The following is a 7,524-nucleotide window of genomic DNA, read 5'->3' on the forward strand; positions in this document are numbered from 1 at the left end:
ACAGACTTTGCCACAGCTCCTAATAAATAGAATTACAGCAACTGTAAATGCATCGGGAAAATGGAGAGGCATTCTTGATATGATGAGAAAACCTTGCAGAGGGCATTCAGATACCATACTCAATTTATTACCTATGACTTGTTTATGCTTTGTCATGTAATATATCCAAGGAGATCATGTTTTAGTAATTCAAATGAAATAAAGACTACATGTACAACCTGACTTACCCATGCTCTTAGAGCACTCAGTGAGTCAAAATTAGCAAGTGACAAAATGAGCAATATAGGATGGCTCAGAGGAATAGGTAACAGGTAACCTCCTCGGAGGAGCAGGCCACTCAGGATTCAAAGTGATATACAAGTGCTTGATACTGTTTGTACAGACTGCAAATAAAGATGATGTGCAATTCGCAGTGGGCACATATGAATGAGGGGAGAAAAACAAACTGCACTTGATTTAAGCACGTAGGCAGATCTGTTAGCTGAGCTTGCAGAGAGCAGTCCTGATGATCTTATTATAACCACAGAGAACAAGTCCTTTCTTTGTGTACATAGTTAGCTACTGGGACACACATTCCCTCCATGGTACCTTGACATAAAAGGGGTCCTGAGGAAGAAGTTTTGTGAAAGGATGACAGATGACTACAGAGCTCATCTTGATCTGAATTGCTGAGTTCATGGTGACTTAAGGCTGACATCTAATGACTGGTCACATTAATAGAAGCGCCCTGAAAATATCTGTACAGCCTGTGCAAATGCAGTGCCCAGCATCGCTTCCTGCTGGCATGTCCCCAGTGAGCCACCACAGCCAAGACCCAGGAGCAAAACATGCCTTCACTGTCCATAAACCGGGATCACTTCATGCCGTCTGTCCCAGTCAGCATTGAGGCAGAGCAGACAATAAGGAAGAAGTTACATTTCTTGTAACATATTAGGGGTCAAAACCTTCAAGCTGAGAAGCTTTAGCAAGCACCTGATTTAATTAAAAGGATATCTATCTATATATACAGAGAGAGTGAAATAAAATGAAATGGTGAAGAAATTCTTTCCAAGCAGAAACCCAGGTCAAGATTTAGGACTCTGAGAGTAAAGAGATGATTTCAGCCCTCTCTCTTCAATCACATGGAATTACAGTAGCTTGAACTAAAAAAAAAAAAAAAAAAAAAAAGCCAAAACAAGAGAGAGAGAAAAAACACTTCTAAAACTCAGTGTTTATCTGGAAACAAAACTATTGTTTCAATGAATAATTTATTTGCTTACCAACAGGAGGACTGTGAGCTGACTGGTGCATAAGAGACCTCAGCCCCTACAAAGCCCTGCCAGTTGTGGATGCTCCCATCTTTTCAGGATCCAACCTAATTCTCTCACCATCTTGTATATTTAGGTATGTGAGACTTTCTAGGTTTTTTTCATCATCTCAGTAACAAGTTGTAATGATTTATAAAAGAACAATATCACTGCCTACAAAACAACTAGTGAGTTAAAGCCAGTGATCCACAGACAGTACCAGGTTGTGCTATTTCAGTGTTATTTCACTGAAACATTGTCAGTGGAGCCCAGTAAATGCAAACCTTAACAAATATGACAAAAATAGAAAGAAATTTAGATCCTCCTGAAAACGACACAGCTACATGAGAAATTAATAAGTGCATTTGCTTGGAAGTGACTTTATTTTTATTTCAATACAAATACAGGGGACACAGAAAACGCATTACTAAGCTTCAAGTTGTATTTCTTTTATATATAAGTGCTGGATTTTAGATCAAACATAATTGTTTCTGGTTTGTTTTTTTAAAAATACTTGAGTGCTTTTTAGTGGAAATAAGCTAACACTGATATTTTCCATAGTAGAGATGACTAGCACTGCTAAGTGGATAACAAATGCTTTGCTCTGTATTAGAACCCTAAGTAGCAGCTAATTTACAGGCTTTCAGAAGAAGTAGGGCAAAAAAAATAGAGCAAAGTTAATACTTTTTTTTTTGCCACAGTGCAATTTTAATTTTTCTGCTCATCTGGGATTTTGCTCTGCTTTGAATCAGAGCTGTACAAATCAACGTGAACTGTTTTATAACTTTTTAATTGTTCTGTCTTCCTATACACACGCATAACAGAGGAAAAGAAATGGAGTGATCAGTGGTTAATTACATTACAATTACTCTTACATGTTATATGATTTAAACTTTTACAATTATACTGATACTTATCAGGAAATTCATGTGCACTTACCTAATAATTTTTCATGTAAAAAATTATCGTTAACTTCTAGTACACTACAAGGCAATCATTAAAATTTGGAGAAAATGTAATTTCCTTTAATTAATATGAAGTCAACAATCGACAGGTACTGGAGACTACCTATATGAAAAGGTCTTGCTATCTTTAGGTCTGGATTTGTAACAATATGAAAACAAATAATTCTTGGGACTGAAGGAAATAAATGTCTATTGATATGAGAAGGTATCAATGTCTATTGATTTTGATGTGTTAATAGCTGATTGATATAAACTCCTTTAGATATATATCAAAATTGATAGGTCCCAATACCTATCTACACCAAAAGGGCTCACTATCTGCAGGTCTTGATTGCTATCAGTATCAAAAAGTTTCTTGACACCAAAGTGTTTGAATCCCTATTGAGATTGAAAGGTATTGATACCTATGAATATCAAAATGTCTTGTTATCTATAGATCTCAATGCTTACTCAGATCAAAAACACTATCTAGATCAGTAGAGGCAGACACCTACAGAACTCAAAAGAGAACCATATCTATTAATTGGCATTGATGTCCACCCATAGGTGTTGAAACTGATGAGTGACAAATGATACTGAAAGGTCTTCCCACCAGATGTTGATACTAACAAAATCAAAATCAGCTTCTGGGCAATACCTATAGAAATTAATGTCTATTGATAGGCATATGAATTGATAGGCATTGATGGCCACAAATATTAAAAGGTCTCACTACTGGTATGTCATGGTGTCTAGCCACAACAAGAAATTTCTTGAGACTGATAGATGTAGATGTCTACTGAGAACAAAAGGTCTACCACTCAGTATTGATACTGATGCTTACAGATAGGTCTTGAAATTGATAGACATTGGTGCCTGAGAATATCAAAAGATCTCACTATCTATAGTTCTTGATGTCTACTGGTATGAAAATTGGTCTTTAGACCAATAGGAATAGTCATCTATTGAGATTAGAAGTTATCTCTGTTCTGTTCTGTATCTATCCATCAACAGCTGTAACTATCTGTGCCTAAAAAATAGGTGTCTGCATTCATAGGCATTGACACCTATGGATATCCAAACGTCTTGCTATTGATAGGTCTTGGTGCCTACCAATATAAAAATCAGTCTCAAGAGGTGATTGGAAACAGCCAGCATGGCTTTACTAAGGGCAAATCATGCCTGACAAATTTTGATGACCTTCTATGACAGGGCTACAGCATTGGTGGATAGGGGCAGAGCAGCTGACATCATCTACCTGGACTTATGCAAAGAGTTTGACACTGTCCTGCATGACATCCTTGTCTCCAAACTGGAGAGACATGGATTTGATGGATGGACCTCTCAGTGGATAAAGAACTGCCTGGATGGATACACACAAAGAGTTGTGGTCAATGGCTCATTGTCCACGTGGAGACCAGTGGTGTCCCTCAGGGGTCAGTACTGGGGCTGATACTGTTCAACATCTTTGTCGGTGACATGGACAGTGGGATCAAGGGCACCCTCAGCAATTTCACTGACAACACCAAGCTGTGTGGTGCAGTCGACATGCTGGGACATCATCCCAAGAGACTTTGACGCACTTGAGAGGTGGGCTGATGAAAACCTCATTGAGTTCAACAAAGCGAAGTGTGTGGTCTTACACCTGGGTTGCAGCAATCCCAGGCACACCTACAGGCTGGGCACAGAATTGACTGAGAGCAACCCTGCAGAAAAGGAATTGGGGGTGATGGTTGATGAAAAACTCACCATGAGCTGGCGGTGTGTGCTCACAGCCCAGAAAGCCAATGGAATCCTGGGCTGCATCAAAAGGGGTGTGGCCAGCAGGTCGAGGAAAGTGATTCTCCCCCTCTAATCTGATCTTGTGAGACCCACCTGGAGTACTGGGTACAGTTCTAGTGCCCCCAGCATAAAAAGGACATGGAACTGTTGGAGCAAGTCTAGAGGAGGGCCACAAAATTGCTAAGAGGATGGGAGCACCTTCTTTACAAAGACAGGCTGAAAAAGTTTGGGGCTGTTCAGCCTGGAAAAGAGAATGTTGCATAAAGACCTCAAAGCAATCTTCCTGTATATGAGGGGGGCCTACAGGGAAACCAGAGAGTCAGGAACTGTAGTGATAGGACAAGGAGTAATGGGTACAAACTGAAGGAGAGGAAATTAAGGCTAGATATTAGGAAGAAATTCTTTACTTTTGAGGGTGGTGAGACACTGGAACAGGTTGCCCAGGGAGCTTATGGATACCCCAATCCTGGCAGAGTTCAAGGCCTAATTGGACAAGGCCTTGAGTAACCTGGTCTAGTGGGAGGTGTCCCAGCCCATGACAGGAGGGGTTGGGACTAGATGACCTTTTAGATCCCTTCTAACCCTTAACATTCTATGATTCTGTGACCTATGGGTATAGAAGCCTATCAAGTTTGAAAGGTATTGGTGCCTATCAAGAGGTATCGAAATTGTTCAGCATCAGTATCTGTGAATTTCAGGCGTTAGTTCTCTATTGGTCTTGAATTCTACTGATATCAAAGGATTTCTTAAGGCCAATAGAATAGATGCTTCTCGAGACAGAAGGGTATCAAGTGCCTATCTGCAATAAAAGCAGATTCACTGAAATGTATGGGTTCTACTAAAATTAAATTCACTGTAAGTAAATGTGACTTGGTAACATCTTTTTTTGAAATATCAGCTGATGGTGATTTGAAGATGACTCTAAAGGGCAAATCTAGATTTATTGCATGTGTTTGTATAGTTCCTATAAGCAATATAGGCTTTGTGGTGGACCGAAGAGGTTTTTGACAACTGCCCTGAGAAGACCTGAATTTGTACATACTGCAGTCAAATGTGAGTTTATCTACTCCGCCTATTTGTTCTTATTTAGAAATTTACATGTAATGGTGCATCTTCTTTCCTCTCAAGTCTCTCCTCTTTTAGTTTAAAACTGTTTCCCCTTGTCCTATCACTGTCTGCCCATGTAAAACATCAATTTCCCTCTTTTTTATTAGCCCCTTTTAAGTACTAGAAGGCTGAAATGAGGGCTCCCTGGAGCCTTCTCTTCTCCAGGATGATGGGTTCTCTCAGCCTGTCTTCATAGAGAAGGTGCTCCATCCCTCTGGTCATCTTTGTCGCCCTTCCCTGGACACACTCTAGCAGATCCGCACTTTTCTTGTGCCAAGGACCCCAGAGCTGCACACAGTACTCCATGTGGGATCTCCCAAGGGCAGAGTAGGAGAATCACCTCCCTCAACCTGCTGGCCACACCTCTTTTGATGCAGGCCAGGATGCAGTTGGCCATCTGGGCTGTTAGCATACACTGTTGGCTCATGTCCAGCTTTTCATCCACCAGAACACCCAAGTACTTCTCTGCAGGGCTGCTTTCAATGAGTTCTTCTCCCAGCCTGTAATTAAGCCTGGGGTTACCCCAATCCAGGTGCAGCACCTTGCATTTGGAATTGTTGAACTTCACGAGGTTCTCATGAGCCCACTTCTCAAGTTTTGTGCTCCTATTCCAGACTTAGGGAGTTGCAGGGGAATAAGGAAAGGTAAACTGAATCTTTAAAATAAACACACATAACAGATCATGGCTCTGCAATGAAAACATCAACCATAAGAACAAATTTTCAAAGGGAGTAGCAGACATATTTCTTTTTAATGTTTCTATCATACATCATTTTCATGGGTCAATCAAGAAAAATGTGAACAAAGAAATCTCTTTCCCTCTTTGGAGTCAAAACAGTAAGAGACAGCAAATGAGAAAAGAAAGAATTAGAGGTTTCTTCAAAGTAAATGGTACCAGATAAGATTGAAAAATAAAGTTGTGCAATATAACATATTTGAAAGAAATGTTCTCTTAAGAATGAACATAATATTCAAGAACCATATTTTCATTCTTCTCCACTACTATGACAACAAAAAAGTTTGGAGGATAGACTGATGATTCAAGACAAACAGTAATATAAAGCTTAAAAGGTAAAGATATAAAAGGTTCTTTTTATTTTTTTTTATATGTCTGCTGTATGGAGTCAGCTTTTTCAGAAAGAAACCCATATAAATAACCCAGAAAACATTATTGCTGTTAAAGCAAGTTTTGTTCTAGTGTTTAAAAAAATTAGGGGAGAATTCCAATAAATCCTCTAAATAATGTCAGTTTGTTTTATTGTTTCATCTTTTTTCCTAGCTAAAATTGTTCATGGATAAATACTGGCTTTGCTAGTTTATTCTTTTTGTAAATCTTGAAAGAACGTGCGTCAGTTGCCTGTAAACCCCTTCCTTTTGGTTAAAGATTGATAAATATATTTTCTAAACTGCAGATGACAAAAAAAAAAATTAAATCAGAGGATTAATGCCTTACTCTTGATCCACAATGTACCCGAGGAAGAAAATTGCCTCAACTGAATGTCAATGACAAAACTCCATTAACCTCAATGGCCTCAGATTTCAGTCCTTGTTCCTTGCCTTTTTGCTGATATGAAAATTCAAATATCTCTATCTTCTGATACCAGGCCAAGCTCAGAAAATCTTGACTTTGTCAACATCAAATAAGAAATGGGAACAATCATTTTTGCTAACTAAGCAAGCATTTAGAAGTGGAATCAATGTTTTCAGACATTTTTCATAGCACTTGCCTTTCATTCTTAGCTAAAAGCGGTTTTTTTCTTTCACTCTCAATATTTTTGTCTCCTGTGCAACAGGGCTGCAAATCCATACTGAGCCTTAGCTCTCAAGGTTATTTTCTTAGATCTGGTCAAGCTCAGCAGTGACTGAACACCATCACCATTTGACAGCTTCTTAGGGTCTGTATGAAACACCTGATTGGTTCAGTACAGTCCTGGGTAGATGCTGTCTACATAACAAAAAGTGTGACCAAAAATGACATTAATTAACTGCTCTGTGAGTTTCCAGGTGGCCAAGGACTGAGTAAGCTGCAGATGACAGAATTACTCTGGCACCTCTGGGGTAGCCCCTTTGGTCAGAAATGTGGGCCGTTGGTGAATCTGGTGTGAAAGAAACCTTGCAGTGAACTAACACAAATCGGTGAAGGACATTATTGTACAAGGATGCCAGCCCAGCACCTTACACCTCCACTAGAAATACAGCGAGTTGCACAAAAAGAAACAGAGGTAAATAATTTCTCCTCATTTTTCCAGCAGTTTGGCAAGGCATTATTTTTGTTTACAATATAGCCAGTGGGCGTGATCTCTGAACTCTCAGCCCCAGGGGTAAACTAAGTGCAAAACTCATTTTAGAAAGTAGCATGTTAAACTAAGAAATTTAATTTTTAAATCTTTCCCCTGAGCTCTGGA

At 39.3% G+C, this 7,524-nt stretch overlaps 1 long non-coding RNA gene across 1 annotated transcript in view; it reads left to right on the forward strand.

Annotated features, from left to right (window-relative positions):
* Positions 1 to 7,252, forward strand: part of LOC113967403 — a 45,763-nt gene extending 38,511 nt beyond the window's left edge. Inside the window, exons 2-3 of the long non-coding RNA XR_003534160.1 lie at positions 1,266 to 1,383; positions 7,124 to 7,252. This is a non-coding gene — a long non-coding RNA (uncharacterized LOC113967403). The remainder of the gene's footprint in view (positions 1 to 1,265; positions 1,384 to 7,123) is intronic.
* The last annotated feature ends 272 nt before the right edge of the window (positions 7,253 to 7,524 follow it).

This window comes from Neopelma chrysocephalum, unplaced genomic scaffold (genome assembly GCF_003984885.1).
Source record: "Neopelma chrysocephalum unplaced genomic scaffold, ASM398488v2 Primary Assembly neopelma1_23, whole genome shotgun sequence".
NCBI classification, from domain to species: domain Eukaryota; kingdom Metazoa; phylum Chordata; class Aves; order Passeriformes; family Pipridae; genus Neopelma; species Neopelma chrysocephalum.